At 43.5% G+C, this 23946-nt stretch overlaps 1 protein-coding gene across 3 annotated transcripts in view; it reads right to left on the reverse strand.

The window, feature by feature from the left end:
- FBLN7 (fibulin 7) overlaps window positions 1-23946 on the reverse strand; it is a 72914-nt gene that overhangs the window by 24169 nt on the left and 24799 nt on the right. The window contains exon 1 of one of the 3 annotated variants that reach the window (XM_072141212.1): window positions 7646-7724. The exons of the other annotated variants lie outside the window; for them this stretch is intronic. The gene's annotated coding sequence lies outside the window, so the exon portion shown is untranslated. Of the gene's footprint in view, window positions 1-7645; window positions 7725-23946 lie in introns of those variants that run through there. 3 annotated transcript variants of the gene reach the window in all.

Consider the following 23946-nt stretch of genomic DNA (forward strand, 5'->3'; position numbering starts at 1 on the left):
TTATTAGGTACACCATGCTAGTAACGGGTTGGACACCCTTTTGAGATTTTGGTCCATATTGACATGATGGCATCACACAGTTGCCGCAAATTTGTCGGCTGCACATCCATGATACGAATCTCCCATTCCACCACATCCCAAAGATGCTCTATTGGATTGAGATCTGGTGACTGTGGAGGCCATTTGAGTACAGTGAACTCATTGTCATGTTCAATAAACCAGTCTGAGATGATTCCAGCTTTATGACATGGTGCATTATCCTGCTGAAAGTAGTATCAGATGTTGGGTACATTGTGGTCATAAAGGGATGGACATGGTCAGCAACAATACTCAGGTAGGCTGTGGCGTTGCAACGATGCTCAATTGGTACCAAGGGGCCCAAAGAGTGCCAAGAAAATATTCCCCACACCATGACACCACCACCACCACCAGCCTGAACTGTTGATACAAGGCAGGATGGATCCATGCTTTCATGTTGTTGACGCCAAATTCTGACCCTACCATCCGAATGTTGCAGCAGAAATCGAGACTCATCAGACCAGGCAACGTTTTTCCAATCTTCTACTGTCCAATTTCGATGAGCTTGTGCAAGTTGTAGCCTCAGTTTCCTGTTCTTAGCTGAAAGGAGTGGCACCCGGTGTGGTCTTCTGCTGCTGTAGCCCATCTGCCTCAAAGTTCGACGTACTGTGCGTTCAGAGATGCTCTTCTGCCTACCTTGGTTGTAACGGGTGGCAATTTGAGTCACTGTTGCTTTTCTATCAGCTCGAACCAGTCTGCCCATTCTCCTCTGACCTCTGGAATCAACAAGGCATTTCCGCCCACAGAACTGCCGCTCACTGGATGTTTTTTCTTTTTTGGACCATTCTCTGTAAACCCTAGAGATGGTTGTGCGTGAAAATCCCAGTAGATCAGCAGTTTCTGAAATACTCAGACCAGCCCTTCTGGCACCAACAACCATGCCACGTTCAAAGGCACTCAAATCACCTTTCTTCCCCATACTGATGCTCGGTTTGAACTGCAGGAGATTGTCTTGACCATGTCTACATGCCTAAATGCACTGAGTGGCCGCTATGTGATTGGCTGATTAGAAATTAAGTGTTAACGAGCAGTTGGACAGGTGTACCTAATAAAGTGGCCGGTGAGTGTATATGCGCATTTTTATCACTCTTTTGTGAGTATGTTTTTAACCTAAATAAATCATGAGTGTTAATCTGTACTACGCTATCTGCGGGTGAATTTCTTCCAGTGATCTACCGCAACATATGTTGCATACGGAGGAGGTCACAAGAAAAACGCAGGAGTGTTGGTCTGAATAGCGGTACATTCTTATCGGAGGATTCAGGAAGTTGTGCTGGAGGAGTGTGAACTGCTCTATTTTGTGAGTGACATATTGGAAGAGAAAGACACACGGAAGCAAGGGAATCGGGAGCTCCGGTCAGAACTTATTTTCTATGTTTTACAATTTGGGTTTACTGGATCAACCCTTGACTGTCTGTAGCTCCATGAGAGAGGTGTGCAGCACATAGCTGTTTTTGCTGTATTTTTTTCATCTTACAGTTATGGCTGGCACACATGAGAATTTTTCTTACAAATGTAAATAACCATCTCCATCTCACTGGCCCGCCTAACACTATATATTTCATTCTCTCTATCAAAGTTCTTAAAGGGAATCTGTCAGCAATCACACACCAATGCACCATAGTGCTCCACTAATAATCATGGAATAGAAATGCATTTTCACATGCTACTAACAACCCAAACATCTCGAGGGCTTGTACCTAACCCTGTCTGCAGCTTTGTATGTTCAAAACTGCTTACAGATCCCCAGAACACAATCAGAGTAATTACATTCTTACATTAGGAGCGCAGCTTAAAATTGTATACTTTCAACAATCTTAAGAGAGTCCTGTAGCTGCTACTGCTATTGAGGTGCTTTGGCAGGTATTGTTTTTAACCCCCTCAGGATGTAGCCTGTTTTTACGTTAAGGCTCAGTTCTTTTTTAAATTGAACCAGTGTCTCTTCCGGTGGTAATAACTTTTCAACACTATCATATCCCTGTGATTTTGAGACTGTTTTTTCTTGAGACAGTGCAGTTTATGTTGGCAGTATAATTTCACTCAGTTACTTTTGGGGGGAAGGGGGATTCAATAATTTAGGAGAAATTTGAAAACATTACAATTTTCGAAGTTCCAAATGTTTTACTCTTTAGACAAAAAGTCATATTTTTTTTGTAGAAACCTTTTGCCATTCGTCTTCTTTATATTTTGAATAGTAGAAACCCCTAAGAACTGACCCTAATTTGGAAACTACACCCCTTCAATTAATCTAGGGCATAAATAGCATTTTAACCCCACAGGTGGACCCCAAATAAAATGCCTAATGGATAGTGTATAGTAAAAAATATACATTATGTCATATTGTGCTCCTGCCAGGGCAGACAAACACCCCAAAATCATGATGTGTGTTCTCCCATGTACGGCAATACCCCAATTAGGGCTTCAGGCTGAGCACATAGCAGCGCTTAGAAGGGAAGGTGCCGCATGCGGCATGATGTGTACCCTAACTGTTCACAGTACATCAGGGTAAAATCTACATGTAAAGGACCAGGGATGTGTAATTAATACGGAAGCACTCTTCTTACATAGTCCTGGTTTTTCTTGGCATATTTCACTATGGTAAATGGTGTCCTTCCGAATGCCTTTTTTGGAGCACAACCTGCAACTTTTTTGTGTCCTTCTCTTCTTGGCAGTTTGGGGAACTTCTACTGGAAAGTGCTGCCCTGGTACAATAAGTGTTGTGGCCTCGCCTCCAGAAGTGCTGGCACTCCCCCCTCCTGGTTTCCAGAAGGAAAATACTTAAAAACCACCTTTTGCAATTCAAGGAAAGTTCCCGGCTGGCCTGCACATCGATATAACACATAAGAATTATATAGTGCTATCTGAATGGTGTGCACGACCAGCTTCTTGTACCAAACTCTCGATTTCCGCATGGCGTTATATGGCTGAAGCACCTCGACCAACAAGTCAACCCCTCCCATGTACTTGTTATAATCCAGTATGCAGTTAGGTTTGGGGGTTTCTGTACTGGAACCTTGCATCTGCCTTGCATCGGCAGGGGTGTTGCATACCCCCGGGGCAGTTGAAAGAGCCACCCTCGGCTCGACTACGGACTGGTTGTGGCGCAGAGGACCAACCGCTGGCCAGCAGCAGGGAACCTCCGGGGGTCCATGCAAGTGATGGCCGGTAGAGGTAGATACTTTAAGGGCACTTCTGTGAAGTGCAGGCTACATGATCTGTAGGGACAAACCGCCCATGGTCCTGGGGACGGGCACCTGGGTTGGTGTCGGACTAAGACAAGACATGTGTATGCGAAGTGTGACAGTTGGTCGCTGACGCCATTAAACCAAACTGTACAGTAGGAAAGGTGTGGTGTCATGTACTGTAATCCACTCCTTGCACCAATGTCTGTATATTTGTTATATAAACACTTCTTCCCTGGTGACAAATATATAGTGTAGATATGCATTACATTGGCATATGTGACACAATAAGACATTATACAATGTACAAGTACCTGCCGACTGACATTCTTACCCTTGTGTGAGTGGTATCCAGGTGCTACATCTTTAACCCCCCCGGTCCCCTAAGGACCTGCAGTTTACGAACTACCCCCACTTACTAAGCTTTGGTTTGAGGCATAAGATAGCGGTCAGGGTTTACATAGAGATGGTCTGACACAGCCACACTACAATCTGAAAAGCCTATAAAAAGGTTAGTGCAAACTACTGACATAAATTGACAGTTTGCAAACATTTTGGTAAACTCTCATTGGCTTAGGAGCCCAATGGGTACACATCTTAAACATAACGTTGCAAACATTACAGAAGTAAGCTACTCATGGTAGCAGGATAAAATGTCTCTTTACCTAAAAAGGAAAAGGCATAATAGTGCATGCAGAATGTCCATACCAAAAAGGAAGGCATTAAGTGCAATATAATAAGTCAATGAAGTAGCAACTTTTCCTTGTAGTATCTGGCAAAGTCTCTCAGAAGGTCTTTAATAGCAAAGTCCATCTTCTGGGTACAGCCCTTGATGTGGGGAAAAGTGCAATAAAGAAGAAAGGGTCTCCTCTATGTGTAGAGGGACAGAGTCCTTTGTAGGAATCTCTGCTGTGGCAGAGGAAGGAGTGCTATCATAGCACATGACAGTTGGCAGTTCAAGGTTTGTCTCTTGACTGAGATAAGTAAATAGGGGTAAGAGTCCCAGGACAGTTTTTGGCTCTATATGGGATAGGGGCGCTCAGCCCAACTGGGAGCAGCAGAAAATAAGCATATGTACAATATATTTACATATTACCTGTTAAGGCTTTCAGCCTATCAGGGGGTCATTCCTGCTGCTCAAGAACAATGGCTGCAGGCATGGGAGCAGGAACTGCAGCAGGGACATCATCAGCCTGGGTGAAGAAAGCAGTGTTGAGATCTGTCACCTGAAGACATCTGGTGGTAGAAACTGGAACTGCTGGCATGGAACACCCAGAAGCTGGAGCTGGAACAGCAGGGAGGTCATCTGCGGCGGCAGGCATCTCAGCAAAGGAAGGAGACAGGCACTTCTCTGGCTGACCTTCTGGAGCTGGGGGTGCTGTGGAGCGCATGATGATGACCGCAGGAGCTGTAACTTCTTCATTGCTGACAGCTGAAGGATTGTTGTTCCTGGACTGACCTGTATCTCTTGGGGGCGCTGTTGCGCTGACGGTGGTAACCTCTGTAGCTGGCAGGACGTTCTCACCGGACAGCCTGGGCCTCTTAGCAGGTGGTCCTGGATACTCCGCAGGACGGTCAGCAATGGCTAGAGGAGTGTTGGGCTCTTCTAGGATAGCTTCCAGGGCAAAGGGAGCCTAGGGGAATAGCAGCGGTTTTCCTGCCATTTGGGCTGGCTGCGGCAGATTCCCCAAACAAAAACGAAAACCCTCCGGTGCATACGGAACCCGGACACCGATAGTGGAGAGGGTCCTCTGCAGGGGTTGAACCGGAGTCCCAGCCGGGGAAGATGGCTGCTGAGGATGGTCTGCCATTGTGGACCTATTGCAGAGAAGTCCGGCAGCTAGCAAACTCGTTGCGTGTAGAGGGGCACTCTCCGTCCCAGACCGGAGGTAAGTGTCCGCAAAGGAGGCCCGAGTCGTACCGCGATGCAGCCGGTGCACAGCAAAGGGTCTCCGGACGGGATGCGCTGCCACAATAATTAGAGTCTCAAAGGCCTCAAGGAACTCCGGTTCCTCACTGGGAGGTGAAGGCCTCGGTCTTGCTAGGATGGTGGCTGCGTCTTCACTCCACGAGGCGGTCAGCGGCTCACTCCCTGCGCTAAGGTAGAGCGGGAAACTCTCGCGGGGCTTAAGTCCTTCCCACCCGGAGCTGTGGCGGGCTGAATTTTCTCCTGCGCCACACCGTTCTGAGGCAGGATTCGCGCCATAGACGCAGGGGGCAGAGCTTAGCGATGCCTCTGGGTTTCCCGCCAGTGAAGGTTTTGGCGGGCTGGAATTACTTGCTGCGCCACAGTTTCCTAAGGTAAACTCTTCAGGTGCTGCTGCACCAGATGTAGCAGAGCTGACAGAGTACGTTGCAGGAATTAACCTCTTGAGTGCTGGACCGGAGCTCGACAGCATGGGACAGCAGTAACACAGTTCAATGTAGAAATGCACACAATCACTTGGGCCGCAGCAGGGCAGCAGGGTTAGGAAACACAGTCTTTGTAATAAAAGACAGTCTATAGTGCCAGAATAAGGCATAGAAGTATAAATCCTGTTCGTGACAACACTTGCAACATCCCCCACCAGGGCCTAGCCTTTTCTTGGGGCCTGGAAACAGCCGGGGCCCGCAGTATCTGAGTGGCTGACGGTTGCGGCCTAGGCACGCTAGTGTCACGGTGCTAGAAATGGGGAACCGGAGGGCTGTCCTACAGCCTGGCAGGTCTCCAGCAGGGTGGTGTTGGCAAGAAATGATGAGGGAGAGGCTGCTATAGCGATTCTCCCTGGGGCAACCCTTTCTCTCACTGACTAACTCACTACACTCTTCAGGCAGGGAGCTGAGCTCTCCTGCTCTGGTCTGTTGTGCTGGCTGCACTGACTTCACTCTACTTTGATCTGAGAGAGTACTGACTTCTAGAAGTTTCCTGACCAGGGGTTTTGTTACTCCCACCGGTCAGGTGGTGGCTACTCCTCCAATTACATCTCAGCTCACAGAAACAAGATTTGAACACATGTGATTGGATGACACATATTACATCACATAAAGCAATTTAACTCCTGCCTTACCAGGCAGACTCTACCGCTGCAGTGCTCATCTGTGTTATGTAGTGACATGCTGTGGGGCTGATCAGACCCTACACAGGCTGCAAGCTACATGGTGGGACGTATTCGCAACAACCCCTCTGCCTTGCATCGGCAGGGGTGTTGCATTAATATATTATATTTAGAATGGAAAGAAATTCACATGAAATCTCTGTTTTATACATCACTGTGTAGTAGCACATTCTGACAATAGGAGTTTTATAAAAATACTTTTGCTGTACATACCCTGCTGAAAGGTAATATAAGGTCAATAGCTATGTATATTATACTGTTCACTGCTATTACAAAACGATGACCATTTAGTGATCAAACTGAGCATTTTAGATTGCTACATCCTCTTACTGTACCTTCAGTATATTTATCTATCCGTAACATTAGAAGGACATAGATTTGCTTTAAAGAAGCTAATAAAATAATTATAAATATAACCAATTTAATAATAGTGGATTACAAAGTAGATCTCTAAAAATATGATTTCATTTAGTTGCTTAGAGCATGAGTCATTAAATAAGTAGAAGATGTTATATTATAAAATCACTGTGATTCTTTTCTTTTCTCATTTCACAAACCAAATCTAAACAGCCAAAAAGATGTTTTAATCAGTTGCTGGACGAGTTACACTAAAAGTTGACAAAATCCACAGAACTTTAGCCAAAATAAGTTTATTAACTGCATATTGACTTTTTTTTTCTAGAAAGAAAACAAATCCATATTATCACAAAAATATTGGGGCTTTTTTACTAAGGGTCTGCGGACACACTTTCGTCGGATTTTCCAATGTTTTCGGGATTTGTGCCACTGTGACAGGTATTTAACAGGGGATTGTGTCACACACCATCGGATTGTGGCGCAGCTGCGCTGGCTTTCATGCGACAGAGATCGGGGGAGGGCTGTCGGACAATCCAACGGATTCCAACTGAGTGCGTGATTTAACTTTCAAATTGTGTTGCAAGATCAAGCACTTACATACACCGGGAAGAAGAAGGTGAACTCTGATGACCTGAGTGGGGAAGCGACACATCCACGATATCGCATAATCTTAGTAAATCGCGGCACAGTGCATTTCGGTCGCAATGCACTTTAGGGGAACGCATCTAGACAGGTAAGTAAATGTGCCCCATTGTCTACTTAATGTAGATGTTACAGCTCAATTTTATCACAATTTACTACCATATATTAAATGTATGACATTGACTGCCACATATAAAGGCACCATCACAGCATGCGCCTGTTCATGTCAAGTGACAGCTGCAGTGATCACCTCAAACCACACCAGTAACAAACTTGAGGTCACTGACTAACCTCAGCAGGAACTGTTTATGCTGAGGTCAACTATGAAGCCTGTGGTTGTCACTGAATGGGGTATCACTGCATGGTCCTGTGGACAGAAGAGAAGACAGCACCTAGTGATATTTACAAAAAGATTAATTAATTTTAAGATATTAAAATAATAAAATATAATGTAATAATATTGGAAAAATATTTCAATATTTAGTCATTGGTTACCAAGAAAACCCCATTACCCTTTTGTAGACTTTAAAAGATCCTATAAATGAGTCAAAAGTTCTGTATTGGCGCTAAACCCCTTACCGATGTGTGACATATTTGTATGTTATATGTCGGCTGCAGGTGTATGGAGAGGGGTCATGGGCTGAGCCCTCTCCATACAAGGTGTGTACCAGTAACCACCCTCCTATGCTAGCACCGATCTCAGGTGTTTACCCTGCCTACTATAACAGCCTCGAGTCTTTGTAAGACCCGAGGCTGTATAGTCTATTCATTTGATGATGAAATCCTGATATACTGACATACTGTGGTATGGCAGTATGTGAAAGGATCAATCAGAAAAACCTAGGGTTGAAGTAGTAAAAAATAAAATTATAAGTAATATATAAATAATAAGTTACAAATATATAAATTTAAAAAAAACCTACAAATTCTCTGGAACTGATATAAAAATAAATAAACAGTAAAAATAAAAAACATGTTAGGTATTGCCCAGTCCCAAAATTTCTGAGCTAACAAAATATTTAACAATTATTCCCCGGCTTTAACCCTGTAATGCAAAATAGCAGCCAAAAGGGCACTTTTTTCCATTTTGCAGCATATAAAAAATGTTATTAAAGGTGATCAAAAGGCTGTACAGTCCTCAAAATAGTAGCAATAAAAAACGTCATCTCATCTTACAAAAAATGACATGTCACATGGCTCCATACACTATGAAAAAGTTATTAGCACCAGAAAATGGCAAAATGAAGGGTTTTTTTTATGTACAGAAGGTTTTAATTTTTTTTAATGTATTAAAACACTTTAAAATGTGGTTTAGTATATTCTATCCTTTCATTTATTTAGTTTTTTTCCTGGTACCAGCACTCCACCCCATTCGACCCAGGTGTTTTTAAATTAGCAGGAGACTGCATATAGGGGCTGCCTACTTCCTCTCAGCTAGTGTCTGAGACCACATGGAACAGTGAGTATTTAACACCTGTTCACACATGGTGAGCCTTTTTTCCTGTTCACATGGTGCGGTATTGCATGGCGTCCGCCGCTTCTGTGGCGCGGTGCTGGTAGGAGCCCGGGGCCCGGAGCCATGGGGGCTATGCCTGCCAGTATGGGTGCTGGGGGGCAACCGGGTCTCGGTCCCTGCCGGCGCTGTGCTGCAGCGGTGGTGGAAGCCATGTAATGCCGCACATAATAGCGTAGGGACCCACCATAAAGAGGTCACCGTGAAGTGGTTGGTGGGCTTATATTTGATCAAAATGTAACTAAGAACCTCGAGTTTGTTATATAATGTAGCCTAGCGGCAGTAGATCATTGTGTGATGTGTGGATGTGCGGTCCAGTTCTTTTTCTCTCCCCATGTTGGACATGTCATTTAGTGCACACAGTGAAAGCCATAAAAACCCAAGCCTATAAGAAAATGGCACAAATGCGTTTTTCACCAATTTCACTGCATTTGGAAATTTTTTCCTGCCTCCCAGTGCACAGCATGGAATATTTAATACAGTCACTATGAAGTGCAATTTCTTACACAGAAACTAGCTCTCCCACAACTCTTTACATGGAAAAATAAAACAGTTATACATTTTTGAAGGTGGAGAGTGAAAAATGGAAACACAATAACAAAAAAGGGCATGGGATTAAATTGAATTCAATCTGGCCAATTCAAAACTGAAATTGGGTGGTCATTACCATATGGTCGATCATAAAGCTGCTAAAAAAGAAAACAGACCAGGATCATACATTTGTTCAGTATCAATTAGTTCATCTCTTTCAGGCTTATTACAGTAATTCCTTCGCCATATGCACATCTTTATCCTACAAAAATCCAAATGTTGGTCACACATGTTTCAATACCAGTATGGTGTAAGTGATTTAGTATTGAAATGTGTGTGGTCAAAAAACAACCCCCATTAAATATGTTTTCATTTCATATGTGAACTGGTTAAGTTTTTATGTAAATTATTATGAAAGGAAAATGATGTTAGTTGCTTCGTTAATATTGATAATTATGTGCAAAGTAATTTGTTCAGAGTGAAATATACTACAGGCAGTCCCCTACTTAAGAACACCTGACTTACAAACGGACATCTGGTAATTGGTAATTTACTGTACTTTAGTCCTAGGCTACAATAATCACCTTTAACGGTTATTAAACGTGTCTGCAATTAAGCTTTATTATTAATACTGATGACAATCCAACATTGTGACAATTGGATTTTAACAGAGACTAAAAAAAAATTTGGCTGGTGGTACAATTATAAAATATACAGTTCCAACTTACAAATTCCACTTAAAGGGGACCTACCACCACGATTCTACCTATAAAGGTAGAACGGGTGGTAGGTGGATAAATGGGACGTAAGGATAGCCCTTTTTGGGCTAATCCTTACGTCCCGGCTATCCTTTTGTAAACTTTAATCAGTTGATATGCTAATTTATTTAAGCGGCTACTGGGGCGTGGAGTAGCCGGACATGAGGCTACTAGTCGCGGCTACTCCACGCCCCAGTAGCCTTGTTCCTCCGCCTACCGGTTAATCTTCGCCGTGCAGCTCCTCGTAGCTGCGCGCCCTCGTGCGAAGATCCTGCGTTCTGCACATGCGCAGGACGCAGGCCTACGGGTGCGCGGCCGTAGCTCCGAGGCCGGCGCTACTGCGCATGCGCAGACGCCGGGTGCTCGGACGAGGGCGCGCAGCTACAAGGTGCTGTGCGCCGAAGATTACATGGTAGGCGGAGGAATAAGGCTACTGGGGCGGGGAGTAGCCGCGACTACTAGCCTCATGTCCGGCTACTCCACGCCCCAGTAGCCGCTTAATTAAATTAGCATATCAACTGATTAAAGTTTACAAAAGGATAGCCGGGACGTAAGGATTAGCCCAAAAAGGGCTATCCTTACGTCCCATTTATCCACCTACCACCCATTCTACCTTTAGAGGTAGAATCGTGGTGGTAGGTCCCCTTTAAGAACAAACCTACAGAACCTATCCTGTATGTAACCCAGGGACTGCCTGTGTATATATATATATATATATATATATATATATATATATATATTTAAATGGTTAGAATAAAATGTATTAACCCCTAATGGTCCAGGCTCCTAACCATTTTTGGGCTTCTGTTTCACTTCCTGCCTTCGAAAAGGTTTTTTTATTATACATTTTTTTTTAAAGCAGACTGCAATAAAAGATGTCAAATTATTGTCCTGGGAGCCTTTACGCTCATGCCCATTCCCTGAGGCTGTATAGATGCTGTGCCATTAGATAACACATGTGTTTTACAGCAGACACCTGACCTGTATGGATAGAATTGTCATACATCCTGTACGACAATGTAATATACAGTTATGGCAATGTTTGTTTTTATGATTATATAGTTTGTGTATCCACTAATTCACCATGTATCCAGTTTATTTTAACTTCTACTGGTTAAATGTCATATTGTGAGCTATTTAAATGATAAGTCATCAATATCCCTAGGCTGGACAAGGCCATTGAGCATTCACACAATTACCGTATTTTTTGGACTATAAGACGCACATTTTTTTCCCCAGAAGATGGGGAAAAAACAATGGTGCGTCTTATAGTCTGGGTCTCAGCCCTCCACTGCAGGAGGGAATGGAGGACGGCACATAGCAGTAAGCGCAGGGGCAGTGCTGTGCTCGGCTCCACACACAGCTGCCGCCTGCTAGTTTCTGTGAGCAGAGGAGCTCAGTGATCTCGTGCAGGGCACACAGAGTGTGACATCCACTTTCAGGTTAGCTGATGAAGGGAAGCACAAGCCACGCCCCCTCAGCACAGAGTACTCACTGTGACTGATGTCGGACAGGTCACTGTCTTCTCTCATTGTCCCAGCTGCAGGGGCATCAGATAACACTATAGAGGGGACAGGACAGGTGACCAGTACTGGAGTCTCTGCTCCTGTGCCTGCTGTGCTGTGCTCACAGGTGTGTGAAACTGAACAATTCCCAAACAGTGCTTGTACAAGGGCACAGGAGCTTACAGTCTATGTTGCCTCCTGTGTCCCCCTCCTCCTCATAGATTGTAAATTCCTGTGCCCATTGTACAATCACTGTCACCTCCTTTGTCTTCCTCCTCATAGACTGTAAGCTCTTGTGGCCATTGTACAAGTAGTGTCACCTCATGTGTCCTCCTCCTCATAGACTGTAAGCTCTTGTGGCCATTGTACAAGCACTGTCATCTCCTGTGTCCCCCTCCTCATAGACTGTAAGCTCTTGTGACCATTGTACAAGTTGTGTCACCTCATGTGTCCTCCTCCTCATAGACTGTAAGCTCTTGTGACCATTGTACAAGTTGTGTCACCTCATGTGTCCTCCTCCTCATAGACTGTAAGCTCTTGTGGCCATTGTACAAGCATTGTCACCTCTTGTGTCCCCTCCTCCTCATAGATTGTAAGCTCTTGTGACCATTATATAAGCACTGTCATCCTGTGTCTCCCCCTCCTTCTCATAAATTGTAAGCTCTCGTGACCATTGTACAAGTAATGTCACCTCATGTGTCCTCCTCCTCATAGATTGTAAGCTCTTGTGACCATTGTACAAGCACTGTCATCCTGTGTCTCCCCCTCCTTCTCATAGATTGTAAGCTCTTGTGACCATTGGACGAGCACTGTCACCTCCTGTGTCCCCTTCTACTCCTCATAGATTGTAAGCTCTTGTGGCAATTGTACAAACATTGTCACCCCCTGTCCTCCCCTCCTCATAGATTGTAAGCTCTTGTAACCATTGTCACATATACTCCCCCCGACCACCAAGTGTTATGTATAGAGCTGAATCTGACAGAACACTTGTAGTGTCGGCACGGGAGCCATTTTTCAGCATCAGGTAACAGTGTCCCATAAAATGTCCCCTAATAAAGTCTCCCTATTAATTCTCCCCAAACACAGTGCACTTCACCAAATGACACTTCACCAAATGTCACGCAATGACCCCTAATTAAAGTACCCCCTACACAGTCTCCTTAGGCTACATTCACATGAACGTGTGCCTGCCATACGTATCACGGCAGGCACACGTTGATGCCTGGGAGAGGAGGAGGGTGTGAGGGCTGCTCGCCCCTACCCTTCTCCAAAGAGAAACATGGCTGCACCGCCCCGTAAGGTGCCACTACTTTACTGTTACTTTATTAAATGTTTTAGCACACTATTTGGGGAAAAAAACATTTTTTCTTATTTTTCCACCTCTAAAACCAAGGTGCGTCTTATAGTCCGAAAAATACGGTAGACTTTTTTTCATTTTTCAAATGAACCTACTTGTAAAGCTGAATTTCTAGTACCAAAGGAATAGATTTCTCTGACAAAAAAATCTACTCCACCCACATGCAATATTACTGTCCACTGTTTACGTAACTTCATTGTAAATGGAAATGGTCTTATTTAGACAAACATACATCAGCTCTACATGGCAAACATCAATACAAAATAGAGCTGTAGGGACCTGATGAAGGGACCTTTGTACTCTAAAAGCTTTCAAAATATTTATTTTTTGTCTAACATTGTACTACCATATTTTCCCAGCACACTCAATATATTGAGAAATAATGGCTATACATTGCGGCCCCTCACAAAAAATGCAGGAGACTCTCTGCTGAGATTTGTCCGCAGTATCTGCTATGGATTATAGTAGGTTTAAATCTCTGTGATGTGAAAGCTAAAGCTACCATGCATGCTCTGGGGAGATATATCACAATCATAATCTATCCAAAGCAGAATCCAGATGAAAATATGTGGACCTGCATCTATTACAAGAGTGGTGCAGCAGATTTTACATGCAGGGGATTTACATTTCCAGCACACAGGTCACTTTCTGTTACAAAAATTTTCACAAGCTATAGATGAAATGTATAGAAGCATTACACTATATGTACATTTACTTTTACACATACACATTGCCTAATGCATTTACACTATGCACACACATTATATTATAATACTACTTTGCCTGTAATCGGCATGAGTTTCTTTCATTATCTACTTTTATCTGGCAACAAAGAATAGGCCTATTATAAATATGGAACACTGGCAGATGCAGGATGATATATTTAATGTATACTTAGGTGGTATGAGCTTAGTGTATACCATTTATGTGTAGGATTTTTGTGCATGTTGAAACTTCTAAATCTATACCTTTCCTTATTGGACAAAGCATAAAAGTATAGCATTTTGCCTATTTTTCCCAATTCGTTAGCATTAAGGGAAGACCATGCAAAACAGTATTATTTGATGAATAAAGGAGCCCTGAACCTGGAGCACCACCTATTAGAATGTAACTCCCGATAAATCCACTTTAAAAAGACCATTTGCCAACTCATACAATTTCTGTCCTCTGTAACACCTTCAATTGCGGTCTTCCAAAGAAATAGTACCCATGATGGCCAAAATGTTGGGGCATTTAAATGAGCCCTCTTGTTGCAAAGAAAGCAATATTTAATTTCTCCCATCAATTAAATGATTAAACCAAGGTGAATTTTGATACTATAAAGTATTATACAGTGTGGTACAATAAACCACTGTTATGTAAAAAAGGAAACAGAAGCTTCCTCTTTCCATGAATGATAAAGGCACAGGAAGAAGCAAAGAAGGTAATGGAATGACACCTGGTTAAACAAAAAATTGCAAGAAAAAAAAAACAGTCCTTTGTCAAATGCAGCTCACCCTTTAGTTCCATTCTTTGCTGTGGCAATAATCCCATGGAAGTCGGAGTGCTATGCGCGAAATCTGCCTGGTCTGCAGAGGCTTGAGTAATCCAGAAATAAATAGGTAATCGCGGCACATCCGTAAAAAGTAAATTCTTCTTTATTTCAACTTTGGCTAAAACATGAGAAATGGTAGGGGTATTACCTACGCGTTTCAGGCACTTACGTGCCCTTAGTCATGGCATATACTCCTACAAACAAATACAGCTTTTAAAATAAGTGACTACCAATACCAATCCTTAGAGTGCGTGATCCCTCGCGCCACGGTGACGTCACGTGAGAAACGGAAGTCCGGTACTCCATCAATCAGTAAGACATAGACTTAAAGTTATATAAATGGTGGAACATATATCGGATACATCAATGAATAAAACGGTCACATATATACGATGTTGGTTAGTAAAAAGGGACTATTGATGTTACGAGTCTGAACGATGTTCAAGAAAAGAAAGGGGAAAAAAGGGGGGGGGAGAAGGATGGGGAAGGGAAATGAATAGATCGGGAACAGACAAATTAAAATCAATAAAAGAGCCAGATCCGTTCTAAAATTTAGCCCTAATGGTGCTCTGGTCCCCAATTTAAAAATCCAAAAGGCTTCACGTTTCAGAAGAGCCCTGCGTCTGTCACCTCCTCTTTTTCCTTTCTTAACCAAAAAAAACGGAAGGAGGACACATCTCCTGTATGTATTGTTGCAAAATGTCTAGATGCCCCTGACATGTTTTTGTCGGCACCTTTTGTACAGTCTCGAAGGTGTTCCGCAATTCTGGTTTTAAGTTTCCTAGTGGTGCATCCTACATAGGAAATATCACATATTTCGCATTTAATCACATAAACTATGAAGGTTGAATCACAGTTTATGAATGTGTTAAAAGCATGTGGTTTGGTGTTTTTGTTGGTTTCAAAAGACACCATTTGTGTGGTATAGCAACATACATTACAGCGTGTAGACCCACATCGAAAAAATCCCTTTGTATTCAACCAGGTATTGGTGGTCGATTTACCCATATTATTTTTAAAGAAACTGGGGAAAAGTTTGGAACCCAAGGTCCGTCCTCTCTTAGAGACAAAATTACAACCATTTTTTAGAACGTAAATTTTACGTTCAATGTGGATAACAGTATCATCTCGTTTTTGGATCTTACCCTGAAAGGCTGTCCCATTGAAAAGAAAGTTAAAACCACCTTATTTAGGAAATACTATCTTAAATGCGAACAGTAGCCATCCTAACCACACATTGAAGACTATACCTGTGGGGGAATTCATCAGACTTGGAAGAGCTTGTTCGGATCTAGAGGAATTCCTACTACAAGCAGAAGCTCTCAGTTGTCGATTAGCACAGAGAGATTACCCTAAATGGTCCATTGAAAGAGCTTTCAAAATTGTGAGACATAAAGACAGGGAACTCCTACTTAGACCAAGAAATAGGGTAAAAATACAATGGTATCGAACAATACTAGAATTACCTTCTCAACACAGTATAGTTCTGATTACCATCATATTGTTGGAATTCTGAAAAAAAAATCTCCCCATACTCCACCAGGATGACAAACTAAATTCTATCCTAAAAAATGGTTGTAATTTTGTCTCCAAGAGAGGAAGAACTTTGGGTTCCAAACTTCCCCCAGTTTCTTTAAAAATAATATGGGTAAATCGACCACCAATACCTGGTTGAATACAAAGGGATTTTTTTGATGTGGGTCTACACGCTGTAATGTATGTTGCTATACCACACAAATGGTGTCTTTTGAAACCAACAAAAACACCAAACCACACACTTTTAACACATTTATAAACTGTGATTCAACCTTCATAGTTTATGTGATTAAATGCAAAATATGTGCTATTTCCTATGTAGGATGCACCACTAGGAAACTTAAAACCAGAATTGCGGAACACCTTCGAGACTGTACAAAAGGTGCCGACAAAAACATGTCAGGGGCATCTAGACATTTTGCAACAATACATACAGGAGATGTGTCCTCCTTACGTTTTTTTGGTATATAAAGGGTTAAGAAAGGAAAAAGAGGAGGTGACAGACGCAGGGCTCTTCTGAAAACTTTTGGATTTTTAAATTGGGGACCAGAGCACCATTAGGGCTAAATTTTAGAACGGATCTGGCTCTCTTTTATTGATTTAATTTGTCTGTTCCCGATCTATTCATTTCCCCTCTCCCCCCCCCCCTTTTTTTCCCCTTTCTTTTCTTGAACATCGTTCAGACTCGTAACATCAATAGTCCCTTTTTACTAACCAACATCGTATATATGTGACCGTTTTATTCATTGATGTATCCGATATATGTTCCACCACTTATATAACTTTAAGTCTATGTCTTACTGATTGATGTATTTTTCTATTTTTGTTCAACTTAAAGTCCTAATTAGGCTTACCTGGAGGATGCGTGCCCCGTTGCCATGGTGTACCGGACTTCTGTTTCTCACGTGACGTCACCGTGGCGCGAGGGATCATGCACTCCAAGGTTTGGGATTGGTAGTCACTTATTTTAAAAGCTGTATTTGTTTGTAGGAGTATATGCCATGACTAAGGGCACGTAACTGCCTGAAATGCGTAGGTAATACCCCTACCATTTCTCATGTTTTAATCAAGTTTAAATAAAGAAGAATTTACTTTTTACGGATGTGCACGATTACCTATTTATTAATGGAATGACACCTACCTATTTACCACATGTCTGTGGGATATGGAGATTGATGGCTGAAGGAGAAGGGGTTAAAGGTTAATTTCTTCTCTATTAATTTCTGTTTCTAAATTGTAAAACATGTTATCTGTGTGTGTGTGCGTGTGTGTAATATATATATATATATATATCTATGAAACAACCACCACCATCACTATTATGTGATTCCACCGCCATAATCAGCACATTTTTTAAATACTTCCCCCATAAAACGTTACACAAAGCAACTATTTTCCCAAGCAAGTTCTGCTATGAGACGAGTCATTGAATGATGTAAAGAAAACACGAATGGTATGGTGCGTACACTAGTCTTTGGCTTTGCCTCATTAGCATGTTTGTGACATGCTAGCTTAGCAGTAACTTAAAGGCTTACCACAGATTTGACCTGCAACCTCCAAATTCACAACTCCAGAAAACCTCACACACAGTCTTATTGAATGGCAAACACATAAACAGGCTTGGAGCGGCTGATTGTACATATCTTGTTACAAATAACTGCAATAACATGTTTTGCCCTGTGATATTTTGGGATTCCATGGAAATGATCAAACATGCATTATAGTGATTATTGTTTAGCTATGTGACTGGTCTAAACAAGTTTCTATATCCCAAACTATTTCATTATGTTAGAAGTTTTCTATGTCTGCCTTCCTAAAAAAAAACATACCACAACTAACAAAATAAATAAATTAGTTAATAGGATAAGGATCTAACGTAACAAAGAGAAGATTTGTTGCTATACATAGTCACTTCTAGACCTAGTCTCTTATGATTGCATATTAGAAAGGTCAGAACTCCCTGGAATATTGGCCAAACATGTTATAAAGGAGTTGTTCTACGAGTGATGTAAAACATACCTAAAAAGAAGTAAACGTGTGTTTCCAATGTACAAGTCTCCCATACCCAGGGTTGGCTCTATGAGTAGGCAAAGTGGCAATTGCCCAGTTAGAAGCTTTATGTTGGTCGTTTTCTTGATTATGTGTGTGTATGTAGGACAGAAGTAAACTAAGTTGTGCCAGATGCTTCTCGTGGTGGGGTATTTCCCCATGAACAACATGATGAGGCCTGAAAAAATCCAAAAGTTTCATTCTCATCTTCCTGGACATCTGCCATGCTGGATAGATTCATATACATGCCATAATCTTATAACACAAAATCATACTATTCAATCAACAGTAATCTTATGTGTATGACTAGCTGTTGTCAGTCTTCTGCCAAGAGAGATCTCACATGTAGATTATTATGTTGTCTTTGACTTGTAATTAAACATTTTAACAATGAGCTTCATGGTACCCAGGGGGTTCTTGATGCCTATGGTAAAAAGGTAGGTAGGCATAGATGCAGCATATACCTATTGCACACGTATATAATATATATACTCACATAGATGAAGCATATACCTATTACACACATATATAATATATACTCACATAGATGCAGAATATACCTCACACATACTCGCATACATACATTACATACAGCATATACCTATTACACACACATACCATATATATACTCGAGTATAAGCCAACTCGAGTAAAAGCCGAGACCCCTAATTTTAACACAAAAAAAATAGAAAAACCTATTGACGCGAGTATAAGCCGAGGGTGGGAAATGCATTGGTAACAGCCCCAGTATATAGCCTGCCAGCCCCCTGTAGTGTAGTAGCCTGCCCCCTGCAGCCGCTGCCAGCGCACTTTGTGATGTCAGCAGCGGCTGAAATCACAGTTGTGCACCGGGCCGCGTGCACGGAGCCGTCGTGGACCTGGCGCCGGCTTGAAAAAAGAAGAGGCGCTGCAGAGGTGCTGCCGCCAGGGGCGGACTGGCCATTGAACTCACCGGGAATTCTCCCGGTGGGCCGGTCGGTTTCTGGCTGGACAGGGCCGATCTCCTCTGTCTGGGGCCGGTCTCCTCTCCCCCTCCTCGGACTTCCTACAACTTTAATCAATAGTACCCACATCCTCCGGGAAAGGGGCGTGGCTGTATACACAGTCTCCTCACAGTGCAGGAAGTGGAGCTGTAATGGCTGCCTGCAAGAAGAACTGGTAGGGGGACTGTGTGCAAACATGTGTATGGAGGTGAGGGGGCTTCACAGGAGGGGATAGGATGGCTGTAGTAAGGTCAGGGAACACCTGTATCTTACATGGGACTGCATGGTGCTGAGGTGGCATGAGGTGTGTGTTACGTGGGGCTGCATGTCTGGCGGGTGCTGAGGTGGCATGAGGTGTGTGTTACGTGGGGCTGCATGTCTGGCGGGTGCTCAGGTGGCATGAGGTGTGTGTTATGTGGGGCTGCATGTCTGGCGGGTCCTGAGGTGGCATGAGGTGTGTGTTACGTGGGGCTGCATGTCTGGCGGGTGCTGAGGTGGCATGAGGTGTGTGTTACAGGGGGCTGCATGTCTGGCGGGTGCTGAGGTGGCATGAGGTGTGTGTTACGTGGGGCTGCATGTCTGGCGGGTGCTCAGGTGGCATGAGGTGTGTGTTACATGGGGCTGCATGTCTGGCGGGTGCTGAGGTGGCATGAGGTGTGTGTTACGTGGGGCTGCATGTCTGGTGGGTGCTGAGGTGTGTGTTACGTGGGGCTGCATGTCTGGCGGGTGCTGAGGTGGCATGAGGTGTGTGTTACGTGGGGCTGCATGTCTGGCGGGTGCTCAGGTGGCATGAGGTGTGTGTTACGTGGGGCTGCATGTCTGGCGGGTGCTGAGGTGGCATGAGGTGTGTGTTACGTGGGGCTGCATGTCTGGCGGGTGCTCAGGTGGCATGAGGTGTGTGTTACGTGGGGCTGCATGTCTGGCGGGTGCTCAGGTGGCATGAGGTGTGTGTTACGTGGGGCTGCATGTCTGGCGGGTGCTCAGGTGGCATGAGTTGTGTGTTAGGTGGGGCTGCATGTCTGGCGGGTGCTCAGGTGGCATGAGGTGTGTGTTACGTGGGGCTGCATGTCTGGCGGGTGCTCAGGTGGCATGAGGTGTGTGTTACGTGGGGCTGCATGTCTGGCGGGTGCTCAGGTGGCATGAGGTGTGTGTTACGTGGGGCTGCATGTCTGGCGGGTGCTCAGGTGGCATGAGGTGTGTGTTACGTGGGGCTGCATGTCTGGCGGGTGCTCAGGTGGCATGAGGTGTGTGTTACGTGGGGCTGCATGTCTGGCGGGTGCTCAGGTGGCATGAGGTGTGTGTTACGTGGGGCTGCATGTCTGGCGGGTGCTCAGGTGGCATGAGGTGTGTGTTACGAGGGGCTGCATGTCTGGCGGGTGCTGAGGTGGCATGAGGTGTGTGTTACGTGGGGCTGCATGTCTGGTGGGTGCTGAGGTGTGTGTTACGTGGGGCTGCATGTCTGGCGGGTGCTCAGGTGGCATGAGGTGTGTGTTACGTGGGGCTGCATGTCTGGCGGGTGCTCAGGTGGCATGAGGTGTGTGTTACGTGGGGCTGCATGTCTGGCGGGTGCTCAGGTGGCATGAGGTGTGTGTTACGTGGGGCTGCATGTCTGGCGGGTGCTCAGGTGGCATGAGGTGTGTGTTACGTGGGGCTGCATGTCTGGCGGGTGCTCAGGTGGCATGAGGTGTGTGTTACGTGGGGCTGCATGTCTGGCGGGTGCTCAGGTGGCATGAGGTGTGTGTTATGTGGGGCTGCATGTCTGGCGGGTGCTGAGGTGGCATGAGGTGTGTGTTACGTGGGGCTGCATGTCTGGCGGGTGCTCAGGTGGCATGAGGTGTGTGTTACGTGGGGCTGCATGTCTGGCGGGTGCTCAGGTGGCAAAAAATTACAAAGATGCAAATTCAATTAATAAAATAATGAAAAAACGCCCCCCCCCCCCACACACACACACACAAAAAAAAATGAAATAAAATTTCTTTAAAAAAAAAAAAAAAGAAGCTTTTTACAAAGCAACCATCATGGATGTGCAGTATCAGCTGCAGTCTGGCCACTGGGGTTCGGCGGCGTCGGCTGCAGTCTTGGTGTTTGGTGTCAGTGGCGTTTTCATACTCCTCCCCGGCCAAATATACTCCTCAAAAGTAGTAAGAGGAGTAATATTACCCTTCTAGAAATATCTTAGTGCGACCTCTGGGTGTACAGGACTGTGTAAAGATGTGAATTTTTGCGGGATGAGCTGATGTTTTCCTTGCTACCTTTTTGCTACCTGTGCGGCCTTTGATCACTTGCATTACTGGGTTCAACACCGAGAATAACAGTGTGTACAGTTGTGTGAGGGGTATATATGATATATGTGGGAGCACAGTGTGGTCAGTTGTGTTGTGAGGGGTATATATGATATTTGTGGGGCACAGTGTGTACAGTTGTGTGAGGGGTATATATGATATATGTGGGGGTACAGTGTGATCAGTTGTGGTGTGAGGGGTATATATGATATATGTGGGGGCACAGTGTGGTCAGTGTAGTGTGAGGGGTATATATGATATATGTGGGGTACAGTGTGGTCAGTTGTGGTGTGAGGGGTATATATGATACATGTGGGGGGCACAGTGTGATCAGTTGTGTGAGGGGTATATATGATATATGTGGGGGTACAGTGTGGTCAGTTGTGGTGTGAGGGGTATATATGATATTTGTGGGGCACAGTGTGTACAGTTGTGTGAGGGGTATATATGATATATGTGGGGGTACAGTGTGATCAGTTGTGGTGTGAGGGGTATATATGATATATGTGGGGGCACAGTGTGTACAGTTGTGGTGTGAGGGGTATATATGATACATGTGGGGTACAGTGTGGTCAGTTGTGGTGTGAGGGGTATATATTATATTACTTAGGAGCACAGTGTTATTCAGGTGACACTATGGTGTAAGTGACTGTAGTGTCTTTAGGCTCACAGAGGAGCTGCAAGGAAGCGGCTAAACGTGAGCGTGAATTCTTTATCGACAAGTGAAGGCCTGGAGAATCAGTGCACTTTTATACCTGATGGAGATGATCATCACCTGTGAGTAGCTAAATGTCACTTCTGACAATCCTGTACAAAGTGACACTTTCTGCTTTACACGAGGTAGAAACAGAAGTCCTGTGGAAGGAAAGATAGGGAGGCCTGGCGCAGCATTCCTGCATATAATATGCTGCCATGGGGTGCAGCAGCCATGTGGATAAATTACACAGGTCTGCTGCACCCCATAGGTCCATACTTTACGATGGCCTGCTGCAGCCTGACCACCTTTGTTTTCTTACACAGGACTGCTGCCATCCCCTCTATGTAACGTGCTCATGTACATAGGAGGCAGTTTTTTTGCAATTATATTCCTGTACATAGGGGGCAGTATTATAGTAGTTCTATTCTTGTACATAGGGGGCAGTATTATAGTAGTTATATTCTTGTACATAGGGGGCAGTATTATAGTAGTTATATTCTTGTACAGAGGGGGCAGTATTATAGTAGTTATATTCCTGTACATAGGGGGCAGTATTATAGTAGTTATATTCTTGTACATAGGGGGCAGTATTATAGTAGTTATATTCCTGTACATAGGGGGCAGTATTATAGTAGTTATATTCTTGTACATAGGAGCAGTATTATAGTAGTTGTATTCTTGTACATAGGGAGCAGTATTATAGTAGTTATATTCTTGTACATAGAGGGCAGTATTATAGTATTTATATTCTTGTACATAGGGGGGCAGTATTATAGTAGTTCTATTCTTGTACATAGGGGGGCAGTATTATAGTAGTTCTATTCTTGTACATAGGGGGGCAGTATTATAGTAGTTCTATTATTGTACATGGGGGTCAGTATTATAGTAGTTCTATTCCTGTACATAGGGGGCAGTATTATAGTAGCTATATTCCTGTACATAGGGGGCAGTATTATAGTAGTTATATTCCTGTACATAGGGAGCAGTATTATAGTAGTTATATTCTTGTACATAGGGGAAGTATTAAAGTAATTATATTCTTGTACATAGGGGGCAGTATTATAGTAGTTATATTCTTGTGCATAGGGGGCAGTATTATAGTAGTTATATTCTTGTACATAGGGGGCAGTATTATAGTAGTTCTATTCTTGTACATAGGGGGCAGAATTATAGTAGTTCTATTCTTTTACATAGGGTCAGTATTATAGTAGTTCTATTCCTGTACATAGTGGGCAGTATTATAGTACGGTAGTTCTATTTATGTACATAGGGGGCAGTATTATAGTAGTTATATTCCTGTACATAGGGGCAGTATTATAGTAGTTATATTCCTGTACATAGGGGGCAGTATTATAGTAGTTCTATTCTTGTACATAGGGGGCAGTATTATAGTAGTTATATTCTTGTACATAGGGGGCAGTATTATAGTAGTTATATTCCTGTACATAGGGGGCAGTATTATAGTAGTTATATTCTTGTACATAGGGGGCAGTATTATAGTAGTTATATTCCTGTACATAGGGGGCAGTATTATAGTAGTTATATTCTTGTACATAGGAGCAGTATTATAGTAGTTGTATTCTTGTACATAGGGAGCAGTATTATAGTAGTTATATTCTTGTACATAGAGGGCAGTATTATAGTATTTATATTCTTGTACATAGGGGGGCAGTATTATAGTAGTTCTATTCTTGTACATAGGGGGGCAGTATTATAGTAGTTCTATTCTTGTACATGGGGGTCAGTATTATAGTAGTTCTATTCCTGTACATAGGGGACAGTATTATAGTAGCTATATTCCTGTACATAGGGGGCAGTATTATAGTAGTTATATTCCTGTACATAGG

Source organism: Engystomops pustulosus, chromosome 3, assembly GCF_040894005.1.
Source record: "Engystomops pustulosus chromosome 3, aEngPut4.maternal, whole genome shotgun sequence".
Taxonomy (NCBI): Eukaryota; Metazoa; Chordata; class Amphibia; order Anura; family Leptodactylidae; genus Engystomops; species Engystomops pustulosus.